This window comes from Jaculus jaculus, chromosome 8, assembly GCF_020740685.1.
Source record: "Jaculus jaculus isolate mJacJac1 chromosome 8, mJacJac1.mat.Y.cur, whole genome shotgun sequence".
NCBI lineage: Eukaryota > Metazoa > Chordata > Mammalia > Rodentia > Dipodidae > Jaculus > Jaculus jaculus.
The window spans coordinates 95,583,109-95,606,869 of NC_059109.1; the positions used below are offsets into that span (position 1 = coordinate 95,583,109).

Consider the following 23,761-nt stretch of genomic DNA (forward strand, 5'->3'; position numbering starts at 1 on the left):
TCTGCCATTATTTTGAGAGTGAGTAATAATAGCAGTGCATTCATAATTGAAAAAAATGAGCTTTGATTTATTTCCTCTTTCTGTCATGGTACTCATTAGTCCTACATTTCTGTGGCACAATGAATCTCCCAATACTAGCATTATAGTTCTGGATTTCCCAGCCTCCATACAGCCATATCAATATGTTCTCTTTCTACATTACAAGTCAGTGGTGAAGTAGTACAGGAGCAATGAATGGACTGTTAGCTCCTGAGCTTTAATATGAACCTACCTATTCCATTCCATTTAAAACTAATGCTTGTAGGGAAGCCAAGCCTCACAACTCTGGTGTATGAATCACAACAGAGAGAAACAGGAAATGTGGCAAAGAAAATAATATAACTCCTCCAAAAGGTTGTGTCTCCTCAACAACCATATTCCAAGACCCAGAAATGTCTGAAATGCTAGAAAAGTAATTCACTTACTGCCCTCAATGAGAATCAAATCAAATAGGCAATGAAGTAAAGGATTGAATTAAAGACGTGGATGCAAACATCAGTACATGGATAAGAAAATCATCAAGGAATGAGATTCTGGAAATAGAAAAAAAAATCCAGGGCTGAAAAGATGGATTTGTGTTTAAGGCACTTGCCTGCAAAGCCTAAGGACCCAGGTTCAATTCCCTAGTACCTACATAAGGCAGATGCACAAGGTGGTACATGAGTCTGGAATTTGTTGGAAGTAACTAGAGGCCCTGGCACACCCATTCTCTCTCCCTCTCTCTCTCTCTCTCTCTCTCTCTCTCTCTCCTTCTCTCCCTCTCTCCCATTTTCTCTTTCTTAACTAGATAAAATATTTTTTTAAAAGAATCCAACCAAACAGAATGGTTGGAAATGAAGGAAAACCTCAAAAAGTCAAATAAAAATCACAGTGGAAATCAATACTAGTAGACTATATTAAACTGATGAAAGACTATCAGGAATGGCAATCAAGCTTAGGAAATGCAACAGTCAGACAATAATAGAGAAAAACAAATAAATCATGGCCACAACTTTCAAAACACCTGGGACCTCATCGAGAGACTAACCCAGAGAACTGAAGGGGTGGAATGAGCTAAAGCAGAGCAACAGTGGCTGGGCACGAACACTCATGTCTGCGACTCTAGCCCTGGGGAGGCTGAGGTAGGAGGATCATAATAAATTCAAGGCCACCTTGGGCTACAAAGTGAGTTCCAAGTTACCTTGGGCTAGAGTGAGATCCTGTCTCAAGAAAACATGCAAGTAATCCCCAAAGCCTACTCATTGAAATTATAGCAAAAACATTCCAAAGCCTAGGGAAATATATGATCATCCAACTACATATATTAGAACTACAACTATATATGGCCAGAAAAGCACCTCATACCAATTAGAGCTAAAATGCCAAGAATCTATAACTAAGAAAGAACACTGAAAGCTTTAAGAGATTTCTATTAGAAAAGCAAACTTATCAGGCCTCAGAAACTCTAAAACCTAGGAAAGCATCAAATGATAAATTTTTAAGCTCTGAAACTAAATAACCACTACATAGGTCCCTATAATCTAGTAAAATTATGCTTTAAAATTCATAGCAAAATAAAGGACCTTCCAAGGTAAGCACAAGCTAAAGCAAGTCATAACAATAAACCAGCACTACAGAAAAACTTAGCGGACTCCTATATGCAGATGAGGGAGAATGACAATCACAAATAGGAGAGCAGAGGAAAGAAAGAAAGTCCCAGGGATGCAGGGATGGTTCATCACATGGAAGTCAATTAACTTAATACAACACATATAAATAAACCTGAACACAAGAACCACATGATCATTTCAATAGATGCACAAAAGGCCTTCAACAAAATCAAACATTACTTAAAGACCAAAATGCTAGGAATATCTTAGCTGTTCAGATGCTTACCTGTGAAGTCTAAGGACCCAAGTTCAATTCCCCAGAACCCATGTAAGTCAGATGCACATGGTGGCACATGCATCTGGAGTTCATTTGCAGTGGCTAGAGGCCCTGCCATGCCCATTCTCACTTTATCTCTATTTCTCCCCCTCTAATAAATTAATAAAAATGAAATATTTTTAAAAGCTGGAGAGAATAGGCATGGAAGATTTATATTTCAACACACAAAAAAAATTATACACAAAGCATTTCAAGCCCAAATAATACTTAGTAGGGAAAGACTTAAGGATTTCCCATTAAGATCAAGAACAAGACAGGGGTGCCCACTTTCACCACTGCTGTTCAATGTAGTACTAAAAGCCCTAGCTCAAGCAATGACAGGAAAAAGATATAAAAGGGATAAAAAGTGGAAAGGAAGAAGTCAATTTAGCCCTATTTGCAGATGTCGTGATCCTATATATAAGTGACCTGAAAGACTCCATCATTAAACTTCTAAAAGTGATAAATTCCTTTAGAAAAGTAGCAGGAGGACTGGAGAGAATGCTAAGTAGTTAAGGTGCTTGTCTGCAAAGCCAAAGGACCCAGGTTTGATTCCTCAGGACCCATGTAAGCCAGATCCACAAGGTGGCACATGCAACTAGAGTTTGTTTGCAGCAGCTGGAGGCCCTTGGCATGTCCATTCTCTTTCTCTCTCTCTCTGTCTGTCTCGCAATTAATGAATGAATAAAAATTTTAAAAAGTGGCAGTATACAAAATCAACACAAAAATCAGCAGCCTTTCTATATATGAAAGGCAAATATATAGAGAAAGAAATCAATGAGGCTGCCCTGTTTTCAATAGCCACACACACACAAAATCTTATAACACTAACAAAATATGTGAAAGACCTGTATAATGAAAACATAAAATCATTCAAGAATGAAATTGATGAGGACATGAGAAGATAGAAAGACTTCCCATATTCCTGGGTAGGTAGAATTAATATTGTGAAAATGGCAATTCTACCAAAATCAACATATAGATTCAACTCAATAACAGTAGATATCCCAGAATCATTCTCTACAAAGATATAAAAAAAATCAAAATTCATGTGGAATGGCAAAAGGCCTTGGATATCCAAACATATTGTCAGCAAAAGAAATACCTGTAGAGGTAACACCATACCCAATCTAAAGCTATAGTTCAAATCCACAGTAACAAAAGCAGCATGGCAATAGCATAAACACAGACATACAGACCAATAGAACACAACTGAAGATGCAGCCTTTAGTTCAAGTAATTATAGCTACTTGTTATTTGACAAAGGAGCCAACAATGTGCTCTGAAGAAAAGACAGCATCTTCAACAAACACTGATTGGCAAATTGGATAACTACATATAGAAAAATGAAACTAGATACACTCCTCTCACCATGCACAAAAATCAACTCCAGATGGATTAAGGACCTTAATATAGGACCTGAAACTGGGCTGGAAATATGACTTAGCAGTTAAGGCATTTTCCTGTGAAGCCTAAGAACCCCAGTTCAAATCCCCAGGACTCATGCAAGCCAGATGCGCCAAGGACTGCATGCATCTCACGTTTGTTTCCAGTGGCTAGAGGTCCTGGTGTGCCCATTCTCTCTATACATATCTGCCTGTTTATTTCTCTTTTGCTCTCAAATAAATAATATTTTTTAAAGACCTGAAACTCGAGCTTGGCGTGGTGGTGCACGCCTTTAATCCCAGCACTCAGGAGGCAGAGGTAGGAGGATTGCCGTGAGTTCGAGGCCACCCTGAGACTCCGTAGTGAATTCCAGGTCAGCCTGGGCTAGAGTGAGACCCTACCTCAAAAAAACCAAAAAAAAAAAAAAAAAAAAAAAAAAAAGAAGACCTGAAACTCTCAAACACCTAGAAGAAAAACTAGGGAAACTCTCCATGATATAGGAGTGGGGAAAAATTTCCCGAACAATAACCCAGTAGCCTAGGAAACTAAACAGTCACTCAACCAGTAGGATCTCATGAAGCTGAAAAGCTGTCTTTGTACAGACAAACATACCATAAATAGAGTGAACAGACTGTCCACAGAATGGGAGAAAATCTATACCACTGACAGAGGCTTAATATCTACAAAGTACTCAAAAAGCTAAGTAGTTAGAAAAAAAATATCAAACAATCCTCTCAAGAAATTGGGCAGTGAACTGAATAGGGCATTCTCAAAGGAAGAAATACAAATGGCTAATACTTTCTTAAGAATATATTAACCTAAAAATGAAAAGCCTGACCCTAAAACATTTGGCTCTGGTTTATAATTCCTAGTACCAGAAATTCGTTACAATCCATATTGATCTGTTGAATAGAGAGAATTGTGAGGTCCTGAAAACAAGGCAGGCTTCTGTCAAAGCACTTGATCACCTGCCTGAAGTAAAAGGTAAGAACCCTATGGCTAAAAACACCTTATGCTGCTGACACAGAACAGTGAGAGATCTGGCTGGAATCTGGAAGGAAGTCAGTTCCCAGATGGTCAGCCCATATAGTACTGGAAAGCACTACATGAGCTTCTGGGAGAAATAGACAACAATGTTGTGAGCAAGGAGGAGACACTGCTAAATGAAAGCAATTAGCCTGAGAAGGCATACTCACCTGTGCAATGTTGCCTCCTAACCTAGGTGGGTAACCAGTGGCTTTCTGACTGGCTAAGACATCTCCTCAGTGGAAAGGAACCCATATCCGGAACTGGAAACCAAGTCAGAATCCTATGGAGACCACAATTATGGACTCCAAAGAGAAGCTCCCATTAGCTTTTGGCCCAAAGAGAGGCTACACCCATCAAAATCTCTCTACATTAATAATGCTTATCCCCTTAAACATATGCTGCTCTTACTCTGTGTTGGAGAATCTGTTTTTCTTTTTCAGAAGGCATGAGAACTGAGGAAGACCAAAGTCTATCAACAAGACAAGAATAGATAGCTGACTCCCTGTCAGGGGATGACCCACCTCTACCTACCACAGCAGCTAGAGCCCCAGTGAAACCACAGAGGAATTGCTGAGATGAATAAGAGTGCTGCTTTCATTGTGAGCCTGATAACCTGCACCAGGTTTCCAGGGTGGTGAGAAAGACATTGAGGATACTCAGAACACACCAAAGCAGAAGTCCAGAAGCTTCAGAGAGCACAACACTAAAGCAGACTTAAAGCACACCCACCATGGCTTAGCAAATTTTGCAGAAAAGGGGTGGAAAGATTGTAAGAGCCGTAGGGTGGGAGGGATATCCAGAAGCATTGCCCCTCACAATGACTGACTGCTGCTCTTACAACTCATAACCCACAGCCCTATGGTAAATACCAGCAATCCTACTGAGGAGGGCCCTCAGTGGAGTGGGGACAGGGAGGAGGGAAATGATGGTACCAATGCATGATATGTCCATACAAAATTTCCACCTAATAAAAAACAAGAAAAAAAGTATCTTCAACAGATGGTTCTGGTATAACTAGGTATATGTAGACTACTGAAACTAGGTTGTTCTCTCATATCCTGTATGAAAATGAAAATCAATTTCAAATGGATCAAGGACCTCAATATAAGAACTGAAACTTCAAAATTGCTAGAGAATAAATTCAAGATATAGTAATAGGCAAAGACTTTCTGAAAAGGACAACAATAGCTGAGAAAATAAAGTAAGATTTGACATATGAGATTTTATGAAATTAAAAAGTTCCTCCACAGTGAAGAATCCAATTTACAGTGTGAAGAAACAGCCTACAAAATGAGAGACAGTGTTTGCCAGATATGTATCTAACAAGTGTTTAGCATGTAGAAACACAAATAAGTCAGACAATTTAAACAAGAACAAATAAATAATAAATATATAGATAATAACACAAATATTAAAAGAAGTCCAAATGGACTATAACTATATGAAAAGTGTTCAATTTACTTAGTTATTAAGGAAATGCAAGTCAAAGGTACATTCAGATTCTATTCCATTCCAATTGAATGGCTATCACTAAGAAAACAAATAACTAAGCCGGGTATGGGACACATGCCTTTAATTGCAGCACTTGGGAGGCAAAGGTAGAAGGATTGCCATGAGTTTGGGGCCAACCTGAGACTACATAGTAAATTCCAGGTCAGCCTGGGATAGAGTAAAATCCTAGCTAAAAAAAAAAGAGAGAGAAAAAAAGTAACTAAATACTGGTGAGAAAGACAAGGAATAGGAAATCTTATACACTATTTGGTGGTAATATAAATTATTGCAGTCATTATTGGCAATCAGTATGGATTTTCTTGAAAAAATAAATGCTAGAACTACCATATATTCCACAGGGCTGGAAAGATGGCTCAGCAGTTAAGAACTACTATATATTATACTTATGCCATTCCCAGGTGTATACTCAAAGGGATAAATACAGCACACCCATGTTTATTGGGGTACTATTCACAATAACCTTATTATGATCTCCTAATAAGCCCAGATGACTTAAGTGCATGGCTGGATCATGAAAGTGTGTCATGTACACACAAATGAAATATTACTTAGCTATAAAAATGAAGTAGTGGCATTTTTGAGAAAAAGCATATAGCAGAAAGTCATGTTCAACAAAATAGGCCAAATTCAGAGCAATGTAAATCACATGCTTTCTTTCACATTCTCTAGATGCACAATTTAGGTTAAAAATAAGAGAGCTGGGAAGATGGCTCAGCAATAAAAGGTGCTTGCAAAGCCTGCTTGCCTGGGTTCAATTCCCCAGTTCACACATAAAGCCCAATGTACAATGTAGGGCATGTATCTGGAGATCATTTGCAGCAAAAAGCCCTGGTATACCCATTCATCTCCTCCACCTCTCTCTCAAATAATAATAATAATAATAATAATAATAATAATAATAATAATAAAATAATAATAAAAGCATTGGTTTATTTCAAACAAGAAAATAGCTTGAACATAGAAAGGGGATAATTTGGAATAGAAAGAAGATTAGCACAAGGAGCAAATGAAGCAAAAAAAATAACTGGGCTAAAATCATCAAGTACATTATATGCATGTATGAATATGTCACAATGTAATCCATTATTTTTTACTGTTAGTATATACTAATAAAATATTAAGAAATATAAAAAACCAATTACTATTCTGTCATCTCTTTTTCTTTCTTTCCAAACTCTTTTCTAATCTCTCATCACTTTTCACTTCATTGTCAATCCTTTAAAAATACTCTAGCCTCACATTTCTTTCTCAGCTGCATATCACAAATGCTGTGAAGTCAACAGCAATCTTTTCTTTCCAGTGTAATAGATGCTTTTATTCATCTCTGTTGACTTTCCCTCCATATGTTAGGCATAGTGATGACATTGTCCTTTTGAAAATTCTCTTCTGTCTTGGATTCTATAAATATGTGATAGAGATAGATTTAAAATAGCAAATTATTATCAATATTAGTTATATAAAAATAATAACCACTGAAGGGTACACATAGAGAAACAAGAATTTAGCATGGAATCCCAAGGAACTGCTACATGAAAGGAATTGCTGGCATTATTTCTTTTTCTTACTGATATTTTTTGTAACATTATTCTGACCAGTTCTTAGTTGCTATTTTTCTCTAGGATTTTACCTATAGCTTTTGACTGTTCTCTACTCATATAAACTTGCAGACCTATACCTATAGCTTCTGTGACCATTGAACTCTGATTCACTACACTCTCTGACTTCTATTTCCTAGTTATACTTACATTAAGCATGTAACTACTCATGTGGTAGCCTCACCTTTACAAGCCCAATCTGCCTGGACTCTCCAGTGAGATTTTTGTTTTTGTTTTTTTTTTGCACAGTCATGTGTATTTTTCTCTATTGCATTATTTTTTTTCTCATTGGAGCATGATTTTTCTGTTTATCTTATCAAGCCATCAGCAATTTGAAGGCACAAATTTTAATTTGTGTAGTTCCCAGGACTTCACATCTATTACATAGTAAGGACTCATTACCTTTCTTTAAAAGACCTGATTTCATTCCTGTATTTTGCTTTAAAAATGTGTGCGTTGAGCTGGAGAGATGGCTTAGCAGTAAGGCGTTTGCCTGTGAAGCCAAAAGACCCAGTTTCCCAGGACCTACATACGCCAGATGCACAAGGTGGCACATGTGTCTGGAGTTTGTTTACAGTGACTGAAGGCTCTGGAGCGCCCATTCTCTCTATCTTTCTCTTTTTCTCAAATAAATAAAGTAAATAAATATTTTTAAATGTGTGTTTTATGTTTATGTGTGAATATATATGTGCAGACGAGGGTGCATTGTTCACATGCACGTGGAGGCCAGGGGTCCTTGATACAAAAGCTCTCAGCCTGGAGCTCCCTGTTTTTCTGTTATTCTGGCTGACCAGTGAGCCCCAGGGATTCTTGTGTCTCTGGTTCTCATGCTTCTGTACAACTACTATGACCCATGGAGCCATCTCCCCACCACTTTAGTACCTTTTATCTTATATGAATGCATGAATCCAAGAATATGAACTTTACTCATGCTTTGGTAATTGACCTGTTATCATCATTGATTTGAGAAATTCTGTCTTGCCACTTAGTCCAGATTTGTCCAGATTTTCTTAGAGTTATGGAATTTAAGGTTAATAAGTAAATATTTTGGAATATCATAAAACATTAAGCTGGTAAAAGAAACTTGAACTTACAGCTTTCAGAAGGCACTCCATTTATTAATCCCTATTTTAGCAAATATTCAGATGGAATGCTCTCTGAAATCTTAGGGAAAATAAAGATTTTTTTTCTCTTATTTAACTTTGTTCTGGTCATTCATTTTAGCAAGTTATTTCATAATTTGTTTCCATTCTAGCTTTTTTGTAGACATTAATCTATAATCTCAGAGAATGAGATTGATGGTGGAAGGATCGTGATTGTTGTATTAGTTGATGAGCTAATTGGGGTGATTTTACTGAAGAAAAGTTGGCTGTATTCAAAAGGGAAGGAAAACAGTTATGACAAGACAAAACAATTGTGGGCATTACACTTAGCAGTTCTGACTACAATATATTGCTTAGTGCTGTTTCATGAATTCTTCAAGAATAGCCCAAGTGCACTATTCTGCTTAGAAAGGAAGGTCAGTGAGTGTATTTATCAGCTATCATACTGTGCTGATGCTGCAGCTTGCCCAGAGCAAAATTTGCTATAGTAAAAACTTCTAGATTGGAACATAGTGATGGCATTTCTGTTATTGGCTTCTTATTTTGTCTCTGTACTGAAGCAATCCTAAGCAAATAGCTCCCATTTTGAGAACAGAAAGCTCTGCCATTAGGCTTTGCTGAGTTACCTGTGTCATTGTTGAGTTGCCTGTGAAGACTGTGCCTGCTGAAGTCACCCAGTCAGCAGTGAAATCTAACTAACACATTAGAATAAGATGTTTATGTCTTCTTATTTTGTCCAGGTCATGGTATTGAACTTACTTTATAGATGCCTTCAGTGGCAGTTATTATTTTTAAAGACTCATTGAGTTTCTTGGCTTTTGGATCCTACTGCTTCCTAACATAGCATTAAACCAGGAGTCCTGGATTGATTAAATCAGTATCAGCATGGCTCTCAAAGACTCAAAGAGAAATCACTAACCCCTTTATATAAATGTGTAGTACACTTGAACAATTTAGTCTTGGGTTATCACTAGGAAGTGGTCATGCTGGCTTGCATAGAAAACTGTATAGAGCTCCTTTATTAATTCGAGTATATATATAATTGCCCCCTTATTAATTCATTGAGCCATCACTGGGAATAGCAATGTCTTTGAGTGTGTCCCCGTTGTGGAGATAGGCCAAAGGGTAAAGGATGAGTAGAGGATATCGAATCTTAATGGCAATCCAATGGCTTTAAGCAATTTTCATTTGTCAGCATTTACAGTGCATTTTTGGCTTCCATACCAGAACAACAGTTTTCCATTACTACCAGTGAAACTGCTAATGCCTTTACTTCATGGCACTGCTACTGAGTGTCCTCTAGACGGTCTATTGTTGGAAGTAGTATATGGAATATCAGCCTTTCTATTATTTTGTTCTGAAATTATTATTAATTATTGTTTTTTTGAGGTCTTGCTCTAGCCCAGACTGACCTGGAATTCACTATGTAGTCTTAGGATGGCCTCAAACTCACAGTGATCCTCCTTTGTCAGCCTCCATTATGTGTGAATTAAAGGTGTGCACCACCATGCCCAGCTGAGTTATTATTATTATTACTTTATTTGAGAGTGACAGACAGAGTGAGAAAGAGGCAGGTAGAAAGAGAGACAGAGAGACAGAGAGAGAGAATGGGCGCACTAGGGTCTCTAGCCACTGCAAATGAACTCCAGACGCATGTGCCCACTTGTGCATCTGGTTAACGTGGGCACTGGGGAATCGAGCCTCGAACCAGAGTCCTTAGGCTTCACGGGCAAGCGCTTAACCACTAAGTCATCTATCCAGACCTGAATTATTATTATTTTTATTGAGCAAAATGAAGAGAATCTAAGGCAAATTTACTCTGAGAAAATCATTCAGTCTCTGAGGTAAAAGTTATTATATGGCTTTGCTGTAGCTTTTTTTTTTTTAATAGTAACCTGCTGGTAACTTTCATAAATAAAAAAATAATTTTCCTTAGTCATAAATCATATAGTACTTTCTTATTAGGAAAATTTTGAAATAAAAATATACTGAAATCAAAGTATGATGAATCAAAAACATAAGGCATAAGTATCTCTCTCACCACAGCAGTGAATTATTATGAGTAGTTATAACAGCCCTAAGCCCTAAGTGGCCCTATATTTTTCTTGTCCTTAAGACAGTGAGTAATTGAAGTTTTAGACTTATTGTTTTGGTCATGTTTTAAGTAATATCTGTCACATTATTTTAACTCATGTGCCTAATAAAAAGAAATATTTGAATGGCTATAAAGACTCCATTTAAGTCTAAATGCATATACCTAGCCAGTAATACTTTAACCAAAAGATTACCAAAAATTATTTATGTCGCTTTTAGCTAATAATGTCATTGTTCTATTTTATTCTGTAAGATATAAATGCTACCTAAATAACTACCAGAGCAACAATTACAACAACAGAAACTCCTTGAGTACACTAGATAAATGAAATTGATAATGATGCACAATGAACATGTGCTATACTACACTTCATAACTATGCTATACTATAGCCCATATTTGTGGTATATAGTTCATAAACATGTCTTATTCAGTAGAATCATATTGATGCTTATTTCCGTTTCAGTGCAATAAGATTTTTTTTTTTACACAGTTGTTTTGCCATGTTTCTACTAGATTCCAGATGCTTCACATATAGATTGCTCCTGGCTTGTGTTAATGTATATGTCTTGTATAGGGTCTTGGAAGAATGGAAGCTTGTTTTTTGTATTGTTTTCTTGGAAACATTCAGATTTTTATTTATACTGTGATTTTACTCAAACTATATTTTGTTTTGAAATACTAATCTTCATAAGGATCAAGGAAAAACAAGTCTATACCCTTTAAGTTGTTTTGTAGTGAATTTGTTATTTGAATATATATATATATATATATTTTTGGTTTCTCAAGGTAGGGTCTCACTCTAGCTCACACTGACCTGAAATTCACTATGTAGTCTCAGGGTGGCCTTGAACTCACAGCAATCCTCCTAACTCTGCCTCCCGAGTGCTGGTATGAAAGGCGTGTGCCACCATACCCAGCTCAATTTTGAATATTCTTATTAGAATTTTTTTATTCCATTAGCAATGACATCAGTGTCATAGATGACTGTAATAAACTTCTTTTCTCAAGTGTTTTTAATTTTTTGTTTTTCAAGGTGAGGTCTTACTCTAGACCAGGCTAATCTGAAATTCACTACGTAGTCTCAGGGTGGCCTCAAACTCACAGTGATTCTCCTACATCTCGTGTGCTGGGATTAAAGGCATGTGACACCATGCCCAGATTATAATATACTTCTTAAAGAACCTAAATTCCTGGCCAACCAAACCCTTGTCCCTATATTTCTGAACACCAGGACTGATGATAGCATTATTAGGTATATCTTGGCTAATTGTGCCCTTCCTTTCTGTTTGCCACTATTGTCTTCCCAAGATTTTGATATTTTAGAGTATGTTTGCATTCCAATGAACTTTCACATATTATTACATGAGCTGTACTCTAATGTATGCCCAATTTCATCTCAATATTTAGCAAAAAATACTCAATATTTGTAGAATAAAAAGTCATTTTTTAAAAAATTTTATTTATTTATTTGAGAGCGACAGACACAGAGAGAAAGACAGATAGAGGGAGAGAGAGAGAACGGGCGCGCCAGGGCTTCCAGCCTCTGCAAACGAACTCCAGACACGTGCGCCCCCTTGTGCATCTGGCTATGACTTTTTAGGGCTGGAGAGATGGCTTAGCGGTTAAGCGCTTGCCTGTGAAGCCTAAGGACCCTGGTTTGAGGCTCAGTTCCCCAGGACCCACGTTAGCCAGATGCACAAGGGGGCGCACGTGTCTGGAGTTCGTTTGCAGTAGCTGAAGGCCCTGGTGTACCCATTCTCTCTCTCTCTCTCTTTCTCTCTCTCTCTCTCTCTCTCTGCCTCTTTCTCTCTGTCACTCTCAAATAAATAAATAAAAATAAAAACAAAAAATAAAATTTAAGTCATTTTTAAGCCAGGCATGGTGGCTCACACCTTTAATCTCAGCACTCGGGGGGGCAGAGGTAGGAGGATTGCTGTGAGTTCAAGGCCACCCTGAGACTACATATGAATTCCAGGTCAGCCTGGGCTAAAGCAAGACCCTACCTTGGGGAAAACAAAAGTCATTTTTGGCAGGTATGGTCATGCACACCTTTAATCTCAGCACTTGGGAGGTAGAGATAGATGGATTGCTATGAGTTTGAGGCTACCCTGAGACTACATAGTGAATTCCATGTCAACCTGGGCTAGAGTGAGACCCTATCTCGAGAAACAAACAAACAAACAACAGTCATCTTTGACTTTTTCATGACAGCAATGTCTAAAACAGTTTTCTTAGATGGCTGTGATGGTTTGATTCAGGTGTCACCCATAAACTTAGGTATTCTGAACACTAGGTTCCCAGCTGATGGGGATTTGGGAATTAACACCTCCTGGAGGAGGTATATTGTTGTGGGGGGGGGGCAGCTTGTGGGTGTTATAGCCAATTTCCCCAAGCCAGTGTTTGGCACACACTCCTGTTGCTAGGGTCCATAAGTGGTCCACCTTATGTTGGCCAGGGGGTTTTTTCCACCCTCAACTCATGCCATCATTTTCCCTGCCATCATGGAGCTTCCCCCCTGGAGCCAGTAAGCAAAAATAAACCTCTTTTTTCCCCACAAGCTGCTCTTGATCAGGTGATTTCTACCAGCAATGCAAACCTGACTGCAACAGTGGGTGTGGTTATTCATCTCTGGTTCTGTGGTTAGGCAAAGCTTCAAAAGGCTCAGGGATTCCAAGCCTGCCTACACACAGGACTCACCAGGGAAGCTAGATTCCAAGGCCCAACCTGAGACCTGCTTAGTCACAATCTCTAGGTAGTTTGTATCACCAAGCAAATCTGGGAAACTTGAAACAAGTGAGTCTATACACTGAGCCTGATCTATATACAATAGCATTTTGGAGTGCAGGAAAGATTTATGGATATACATCAAACTGACAGCATTCATTTATTTTTTAAAAATATTTTATTTATTTGAGAGAGAAAGAAGCAGAAAGAGAGAGAGAGTGTGTGTGTGTGTGAGCTAGGGCCTCCTGTCATTGTGAACAAACTCCAGATGCATGCACCGTTTTTTGCATCTGGCTTTACATGTATACTGGAGAACCAAAGTCTGATTGCCAGGCTTTGCAAGGAAGCCTCTGAGTCCTCTCTCCAGCCCTGATTTAAATGTTCATCAACTCAAGAAGTAGAAGAGAAAATCACTCTGATATTTCTTTAAATTTCACCTTGTAATGAAAATTCACTTGAAGTAATATTACAATTATCAATATTATCAATATTACAATTGTCATTTTGATCGTCATGTGCAAAACACTATATTAATGTTTTTCATGTATTTACTAATATTGAGAAGTTAAAAAAATGTGCTTAGGGACAAATAATTAAGAAGTGAGAAAGCTTGTACTTGAACTTAAAAAGCCAGTTTTCAGAATTAATGGAATTAATTTCTGCAAGTATGTTGCCCATACCCATCAAAATGTTATGTAGTCACTGATGTGTTGGGCTAAGCACTTTATATAAGATTAAGAAAAGCAGGGCTGGAGAGATGGCTTAGTGGTTAAGGCACTTGCCTGCAAAGCTAAAGGACCTAGGTTACATTCCCATGAACCCATGTGAGCCAGATGCACAAGGTGACACATGTGTCTGGAATGTGTTTGCAATGGCTTGGAAGCCCTGGCATGCCCAATCTCTCTCTCTCTCTCTCTTGCTCTGCCTCTTTCCCTCTATCAAATAGATAAATAAAAATAAAATATTAAAAATTATCTACAAAAAAAGATTAAGAAAAGCAAATTCAGAGAGATAAATTCATTTATCCAAACTCATCTTGGTAGTAAGTGATAGAATCAGTGTGGTTTGAAACTAGGTTGGCTCAAGTCTAGAGTTCTGTTCTCTTAATCATGTTTCTGTATGCAAGAATAACATATTTAAATGTGCCTTCAGTATTTCAGGTAATAACAGTACTTACTGGGTGTGGGAGTTCTAGAAGATAACTGTATAATACTTTCATGTCTACATTAAAAATCTACATCAAACATTTTGCTCTAAATTTCAGAAAAGATTTTTAAATATATTAAATATATTATATATGATTGCATATATTATAGAATTTTCAAAAGAATGTATTGATTGTTCCTGGTATCTGTCATAGGGCTGGCTGAGAGAGGGAGAAAAGGATTAACATATTTATTTATGGAGAGGATTTTTCACCCTGTATATATTTATATTAAAGGCTAGTAGGATAAATATTTGGTGAGTATGTGCACATTTAATGGGTAGTCACACTGTCCTTCATTTGTACATGAACTATTCCACATTCATTTCATCACAGCAGATTTTTACATTTAACTCTGAAGTGATTCATCCAATTACTTTGACATATTTATTAACCATTTTATTTGAGCTGCCTTTCCTTTTCCTTCTTTCTTGTTCTCAAATGAAGGTGAAGTGTTAATTGGTTTTAATGGCTCTGCTTGGTACCTCTCAGGCTGGGACACATAAAGAAAGGGAAAATTAGAGATGAGCATGTGAAATTTGTCTGGGAAAGGTGAAAAAATTTAATGTGCTTATGAATTAATGCATTTCTTCTAGGCAATACACTTACAATCTAATAAACATTGACACCTAATTTTCACTCATAGGTTTAATCCTTTAAGCACATTAGTTTACATTCATAGAGATTTTTCCTTTCCAGTTCTGTAGGTAAAATTCCAAAGCCTGGCTCATCCTTGATGAGTGCTCTAATGGTGAACTACATCCACAGCCTGGAAGAATTTTTTTCTCTTTTTGAGGAAATATGTTAAGTAAGGACCTATAGAAAAGATTAGCAACAGATAAACTATGAACTAGGTTTAAACATGTACCTACAACAAAAGATTCTATTCACAACCACTACCCTGGCACAAACATATGCTACCTTGAATTCACAACCAGAAGGGAATAGCCAGGACTTTGCAATTTGCCATTGTATTGAAACATAAGATTATACTTGACATGTTTCTGTCTGGTGACACTCTCTCCTTTCTAATAGTAATGATCTCACTAGCAGGAAACACTGTTCCTGGAACTTAAATACTGATATAATTTATTAACTCTGTGAATGACTTAATAAGTAACCATCTTAAATGTTCTGAGAGAGAGAGAGAGAGAGAATATGAATTTAGGTTCTGCCAGATCAAAAGAAAATGCAGTACCATTATAACCATTTTAAAATAATGAATCTTCCACTAGGTATGGTGGCACACACATTTAATCCCAGCACTCAGGAGGCAGAGGTATGGGGATTACTGTGAGTTTGAGGCCAGCCTGAGACTAATACCAGCCAGTGTAAGAATCTGCCTTGGAAAAAAAAAAAAAAAAGAATCCTTACAAAAGAATTGTTAGAGCTGGAAGATGGCTTAGTGGTTAAGATATTTGCCTGAAAAGCCAAAGGACCCAGGTTAGGTTCCCCAGGACATATGTAAGCCAGATGCACAAAGTAGTGAATGCATCTGGAGTTTGTTTGCAGTGGCTGGAGGACTTGGCACACGCATTCTCTCTCTCTTTTGTTCTATCTGCCTTCTTCTCTATCTCAAATAAATAAACAAAAATAAAAATATATTTAAAAAATTACTTCAAAAAGTCATTCTTTCTGGGTGTGGTGGTGCATGCCTTTAATCCCAGCATTTGAGAGACAGAGGTAGGAAGATCACAGTGAGTTTAAGGGCACTCAGAGACTACAGAATGAATTCCAGGTCAGCCTGGGCCAGAGCAAGACCCTACCTTGGAAAACTAAAAATAAAAAATAAAAGAAATTGTTACTCTTTCCCAATTTTGGCATGACATTCCACCTATGCTTTTTCCAGAAGGTAAAAGACTAATATAATGAACTTTGTCCTAGGTTGGGGAAGAGAGAGAAACAGATGCCGTTGCTAGCATTTTCTTCTCTAAAATCAGTTGTAGGGTATGGGAAGTGGGGCAACAAAAATGAAGACAAAGTCTGTTGATCTTGTTTCTCCACTTCTCACTTTTTTCACCCTATGTTCAAACATCAGTTTTAGTACCAGACCTGGGAAATGTTTCTGTATCATCAAAGGTAAAAAGAAATGTTACTGGGCATTTACTAAGATCTAGGTATGAGTTAAATGGTCTGCTTGAAATATGTAATTTATTCTCAACAGTTAGAGAGACACTATTATCCTACTTCATAGAAGGTAAAACTGTGTCTTGTTGGCTAAAGCACACAGGCCATAACCCAAGACAGTAGTAAGATGCAGAACCAGGTCTGTCTCATTCAGGGACCATGGCCTTAAGTACCACCTCCAAAGTTACTATACATGTTATTTCTTAGAACACTCACTGTACTGTATTTAGCATACTTGGGGCTAGCACATTGTAAGAAAGAACAACAGCTTGTTTGCTGGAAGTCTGCTTTTTCTATGTATCCCATGTGATGCGGGGGGAGTAATTCTGTGCATTTGAACAGTTTTTTTGTGTGCTTTGGGAGTGAATCAGGAAGTGGATATGAGATTATTAATAGCACATGGTCTCTGCTAATCGTGAAGGTAGCTATTCTGTGTTTGTAGAATGGCTTACAGTTTGCAAAGAGCTTTCATTGAGGTTGTCTCAGATGATACCTAATCTAAGTGAAGTAAAATAAATCTTCTGTATACCTAGAGTTTACGTTTTAATGGCAGGGTAATTGATAATAATACATGAGCAAAATATCAAGTCCTTTAGGCAATAATAAAAATAATGAACATTTAACTCACATTATTTTATGAACCTCCAGTTATCTCAGTAGTTAGATATATATTGTGTCCATCAATTAGCCAATTTTTCGATTACATATGATTTTTGAAATAATATAAACTAGTTGTAATTCAAATATAAACATTGTCCCTATCTCCCATACAATGGCAAACTATTCTTTGATTCAATGGATAGTATCTAGCTTGGGATTCTATGACATACTGAAATTCTGAAGGAACTATAGATATTATACCTTTGTCTATAAACATCTGGGAAATACACCCTGAATAAAACGTCTCAGTAATTGAAAGGTTTTAAAATAAAAATTATTGGTATATTTTAGGCAAATTATTCACCTCTGCACAACCGGCAGCAGTGCTCACAAAGCAGTCCTGTCTCAGATTCAGCACAAAGCCGGGGGAAGCCTCAGAGACTGCCACTTCCCTGCTGTCACAGGAGGGCTCTTAGGAGACACAAAGGGACATGAAGAGGTGTTGTAGTGAGCCCAGACATTCAGGATTGCCTCCCAACTCCGAGTTTAAATTTGTTGAAAGCTGAAAGGAAGACAACTGTGGCTGAGATACTGTGAGAGGTAGTTGATAGCCATTGAGTAAGGATGACTGGAAGTTACCATTTAGTGCCATGGTAGAGAGGTCTGGGGGGCTTGAGAGAGGTTCACTTTACCCCAGTGAATGTTTCAAGATTTAATCCTGAAAATATCTTTTAGTTATTTCAGTAAAAGCACCCCCACTACCCCCTCTCACACACACCTGAACTCAAATTCCTTTTAAATTACTGAAATGTACAGCTCATAATTTATTTAAGAGGGTAGTTAAGAGATAAAGCTTTAGGAGCAGACCAAATCCTTGCCTGGTTAGTTAACTATTCAACTTTAAGAATCCCATTAAAGCTTTAAAATAGGTTGAGTATCTTCTCCTCTCTCCACTCACTACCATCTTGCTCCATAGTACTTACTTCTTCTTCATACAGTAGCAGAATCAACTTTCTCAGATACCCACCACATCCTCATTCCTTATCTTTCTCCTCAGCTCCTTGCCTCTTCGTCTTCTCTTCTTCCTGTCTTTCTTTTCCCCCTTTTCTTTCACTTCTTCATCCTCTTTTCTTCCTACCTTCTCTGTTCCCTCTCCTCTTCTTCTACCTTTACCATTCTTCTCCTTTATTCTTTTCTTTCCTCCTCTTTATTCTCTCCCTTCTTTTCTTCCTTTCTCCTCCTGTATTCCTCTTTTCCTACCTCCTTACCCCATTCTCCTCTCCTTTTGGTCTCCTTTCCCCTCCTTCCTCTTTTTCAATCTCCTCTTCCTTTCCTTCCTGTTTTCCTTCTCCCTCCCCCATTGGCATCTTCTCTTTTTCTTCAGTACCCCATGCCTTGGCAACCCTTCACTGGCTTTCATTTACACTAGACTGAAGTCCATTCTCTCTACCCAGCTTACTTACTGTGCTTCTATATTATGATTACTGTGCATGGACCACTCTAAATATCTGTAAACCTTCCAGGCTGAACTCCCTATCTACAACTCTTTTTATTATGATCTAAGAGTTTCTAAGACTTTATTGCAACAGATGAGAGGGTAGAAGAAGGAGAGAGAGGGAGAGAAAGGAGAGGGGAAGGGAGTGCATGCACCAGAGAAAGAGAGAGAAGAGAGGGAGTACTTTTCAACTTTTAACACATTCTGTTTCCAATGCTCAGAACACTATTTACCCTGTTCCTCACATGGCTGCTTCATTGTCTCTCAAACTTCAGTCTTCCCCTTAAACACAATACAATATCTAGTTTTACTCACTCATAGCACAATATTATCTTTTCCCATAGCACTTGTTCTAAATTTTTTAGAGGGTTGGGCAGTTTGAGATAGGGTCTCCCTCTAGTCCAGGCTGATCTGGAATTCATTATGAAGTCTCAGGCTGGCCTTGCATTCATGACTATCCTCCTACCATACTGGTATTCAAGGTATGTGCCACCACGCTCAGTTTTCTCTTTATATTCATTTAGTTCTTTTTTTTTTTTTTTTGTGCTTAATACCTGAATTCTTGTCCCTTCTGCAACTTAAATCTAAAATGGCTGTTTGTTTGAGTCCTGACTATCCAATCCCAAACATAGTTTTTGGGGAGGTACTCAGTAAATCCTTGTTAACGTTGACTGAAAGAAAACATCTCTATGACTTTTCTAAGTCTTAGCTTGCTAAAATAGGGATAAAATTCCTCCCTATAAATTTATTGTGTGAATTAAATGACATTGAAATATTTAACATTGTGCTTGTCATAGTTCTCAACAAATGGCATTCAGTAGCAGCAGTAGCAGCAGCAACAGCAGCACAGACAGTTGTTAGGCCCACTGTAGTATAAGACATGGCTAATAAACTAGAAAAAAATAGTAAAAAGCATGTTGTTAGACTTTTGTTTTACATTGACATTAGTGGGTGTATTTGTTAACATGGGTCCCCCTTTCAAGAACATAAAAATGTGGAATTCCTACAGTGATATGACTGAGCTTTAGCTTTGTAGTGTCACAATTACCAGAGACAAGGTGCACATTCAACAGGGCAATTATTTTGGGTAATAATTGTCTAGACGGTCCTCCCTCTACTCTAGCCAGCTGGCTCTGAAAACCAAGCCCAGCTTTTATGTGTGCACACAATCAGGCTGTAAAATCTCATTATCCCCAACTTCCACACCCCTGCGGCTGCATGCTTCCTTTTGAAGACTCTTAAGAAAGAAAAGAAAAAGAAGAAAGAAAGAAAATAAGAAAGAAAGAAAACAAAACAAAAGAAAAACTAGAAAACTTTCAAGGGTACCCTAAAGTTCATTTCTAAATTTGTTCCCATGTAATTTCAAGTAGGGAATAGAGGGGAACATAATGTGACTTGCTTATCCCTTTGCATATAATCCTATGATACTTGTGGGAAAGTCCTGTCCAAGTTTTCATGGGTATACTTTTTGGTGTGTAGTTTGAAATAAAGTAGAATTTTAATTCTGACTTGGTGTCCAGAGAATAGAGCAAGATTAATTTGGTTATTCAAATTCTCCCATCTTTTCAGAATGTCTACTGTTTAGGAGTTTCTGCTGACTACTCATGATCAGTCCAGATGCAATACATGCCCTCCCACTGTGTTTTCCTGTTTTGTGTCCCTTTCCATCTGAGTGTGTGGTTTCATGTCCAGCCTCTCTCCTAACTGCAGCCACTGGACCCACTGCAATCTCTTTCTTTTGAATCCAGTTTCCCAAGTAATTGCCATTTTTTCTTAGCATTCTTTTCATAGCCTTGACTAATTGACCTCTGTCCCCTGAGGATAACACCTTTCCTGTTATCTGCCCCATCTCTTACTACCACTTGTTCAATGAAACAGGAGGGGGCAGTTTTAGTATGGAATGTAGGCAGTTTTTCAGAATCTTGAATCACTTGTTTTTTTCATCATTATGCATTCTTTTGAAGCCCATGTTTTACATTTTCATGACCTAATTCCATCAGCTCCATTCTTTTCATCTTTGATCCTTGTCCTCTTCCTCCTTTGGGAGGTGCCTTACACACTTCAGCTTGATACTGCACTTTCCACTGTGTAGGGAATGAGTTTATTGCTAGTGACTCTTCCCCAGACTGCAGTTTCTCAGTCTTAGAGTCACATCCTTAACTTGAATCCTATCCCTTGAGCTTCTCAATTTCCTTTTCATATGTATAATAAGTTCCCTGTCCTCAGTATATATTCCTATCTCTATATCTCCTCTATTCCTGAGGCCAACACATTTCTTTTTGTGCTGTATTTACTTCTTTTTTTCAAATCTCTCTTGGTCCGCCCAGTGACCTACCAAGACCTCTTTACCCTCCTAGTCCTTTAAAAGAATTATCTTAATTATTGTTTGTATTTTCTTTGTATTTCATTAGCTTGTCAACCCCTAGAGATCTTTGCCTTAGTACTCTACAAACATTGCTGTTATACTCCCCCAGGGCCTCCCTTTCCATACTAGCTAGTATGTTCTTATTCTAGCTAAATGGTTGACAGCCTCTTTATAATAGTTCTAGTTCCTTGACTTCATCTTTTCATCTACGAGTATTTTACCTCCTCTGTAACCTCCCTTCATTTGTCTAAAGTTGTTCTTCCTTACAAGAAATTGTCCTACCCTTACAAAGGGTGATATTTTCTCTCCTCCTCTCTTTTCTGTATTCTTTTTGTGGCTCTCATCCACCCTCTCAACTTCTTTGATACAGGTTTCTTTCCTAGTTGCTGAGCATCTGTCTCTTATCCCTAATTTATAACTTCTTAAAGGACATTTCTGGAGATTAGCATAAAAATACTTGGAACTTTAGATGATTTTAAATTACCATCTAAACTGAATCATTCATCAGGGTTATAGAAGGCACCATTAATAATTAGCAGGTCACATATTCAAAACTAATATTTGCAAGACATTTTGCAGTTTGTTTCTGTTATTGTTTCCTATGTCTGTTAGTTTCCTCACCAACATTCTACTTACTTGGTCTGACAGTGTTCATCATTTTCAACATTCCACCCTTTTCTGTATCTTTGTTTATTTTTTGCTTATTTATTTTGAGGTATGATTTTGGTCTAGCCTGAGCCAACCTGGAATTTACTATGTAGTCTCAGGGTGGTCTCAAACTCATGGTGATCCTCCTACCTCTTCCTCCTGAATAGTGTGATTAAAGGTGTGCAACCACCTTGCCCAACTTTTTCTGTATCTTTTTAATTAGCAATATTCCCTTTATCTCTATAAGTCCCACTGCACTGGCAAAGCCCTGTTTTGGCCCCTATTTCCTCTTACCTGGCGCACTATACTACCCTTGACTTGCTTGTTCACAGATTTTCTTCATTCATCTGCAGTGTTCTCCATTTCTAACAAATGTTCCTAAAGTGCACTGGCTTTTTACATACTTGCTCAAAATCCATTGCCAAATGATAGCAATGCAGATGTCATAGCATGGAATTTAACACCCTACAAAGCCTGATATAATAAATCAACTAACTACATTCAAAAACAAAAACAAACCAGAAGAAAAATGCCTCCTTCACAGGCATGGCATTTTAGCTGGCTATTAGCCGGTCTCTAAATACCTTCTAAATTAGTGATTGTGGCCCTCAACTACATCACAATCACATTTAGAAATTATGAAAACATAAATGCTAACCTTAGCCTGGGGTCATCTAATTTTGTAAGCCTATATCAAAGTATGGCTGTCTTAATTAAAACCTTCCCAAAGTCAGGGCTGAGGAACATTGTCCATTTTGTTTGTAGTTTTGTTCACCATTTCCTCTCTCCATGGCAGGTATAAACTTTTCTTGCTGTCTTTTTATATTACTTTAAGACCCAGTCCTGATTTTACCTTATTTATGAATTGTCCTTGATCCATTCAAATGACTGTAATTGCTTCTTTCTCTGTGCTTAAGAAGTGATAAACTTGTATTAGATTGCATGTTTATGTCATTCACTCCATAGGTAGCACACATCTTGAGGGAAACCTTCTTTCTCTTTTTTTAATAATATAGAAGCCATTCAGTGAAAGTCATTGAGTTCTAGAAGAAAAAAAGCATTGTAGTGGTTCATCCTGTTTTTTTTTTTTTTTTTAAATCTTGCTAATTTAACCCAAATTCCCCAACCAATAGGTACAGTAGTACAGTTGCAATTATTCTGAATTAAGATTTGTTAATCATGCTAAGTAGGAGAAAGGGATTGTAATGTTAAAGGCCACTATTGTCTTCAGCAGCAGATGAGCTAATATTAAAATAATTTAACAGTGGATGGGCTCCTTCCATATGTATCTTTAAAGGTCCTTTAGAGCATCTACAGGTCTTTGTGGATGCCTTATGAAAATATCCTGTTGCATGCAGCCATAAAGTGTGCTTTGGTCAGGAACTGTAGTTAGTATTTATTTATTTTTAACTAGCTGCTTTGGCTCCGAGTAATACTTTTAACAAACTAGTCTTGCTGAAAGACAGAACACAGTGTCATTTTTAATAGGAAATGAGAGTGTCAATGCAGTAATGTAATGATGTTACAAGCTACTACATCTAAAAGCAATTTCTGATTTGTGTCATTCAACCAGGATGTGATTTTTTTCTTCCTTATTTTTCCCCCTGGCTCTCCCAGTTGTATTCTTGTGAAATCTATATTGTATATTTTCAGGATTGATTTTTCTCATAATTTTCTGTTCATATCTAATGTAGAATATAGTAATGTGTTAGTAGAAAAGGTGAAAATTTACTTCATAAAATATGGAAATGCATGTGTAACTTATTTATTAACCTGTTGCCTTGTAAGGTAGACTTGTGCCTAAATAAAAAGTATACTTTCATCCACTTAGCTCTCTGTGTATATGCTGATGTACAAATGTGTTTCCAATAATCCACATGAAAATATTTTGGGCTTTTGAAAGTTTGACTGGTGTCTTTAATTCTAGCTTTT

At 37.4% G+C, this 23,761-nt stretch overlaps 1 protein-coding gene across 5 annotated transcripts in view; it reads left to right on the forward strand.

Annotated features, from left to right (window-relative positions):
* Macrod2 (mono-ADP ribosylhydrolase 2) overlaps nucleotides 1-23,761 on the forward strand; it is a 2,207,522-nt gene that overhangs the window by 324,221 nt on the left and 1,859,540 nt on the right. The gene's annotated exons all lie outside the window — the stretch shown is intronic.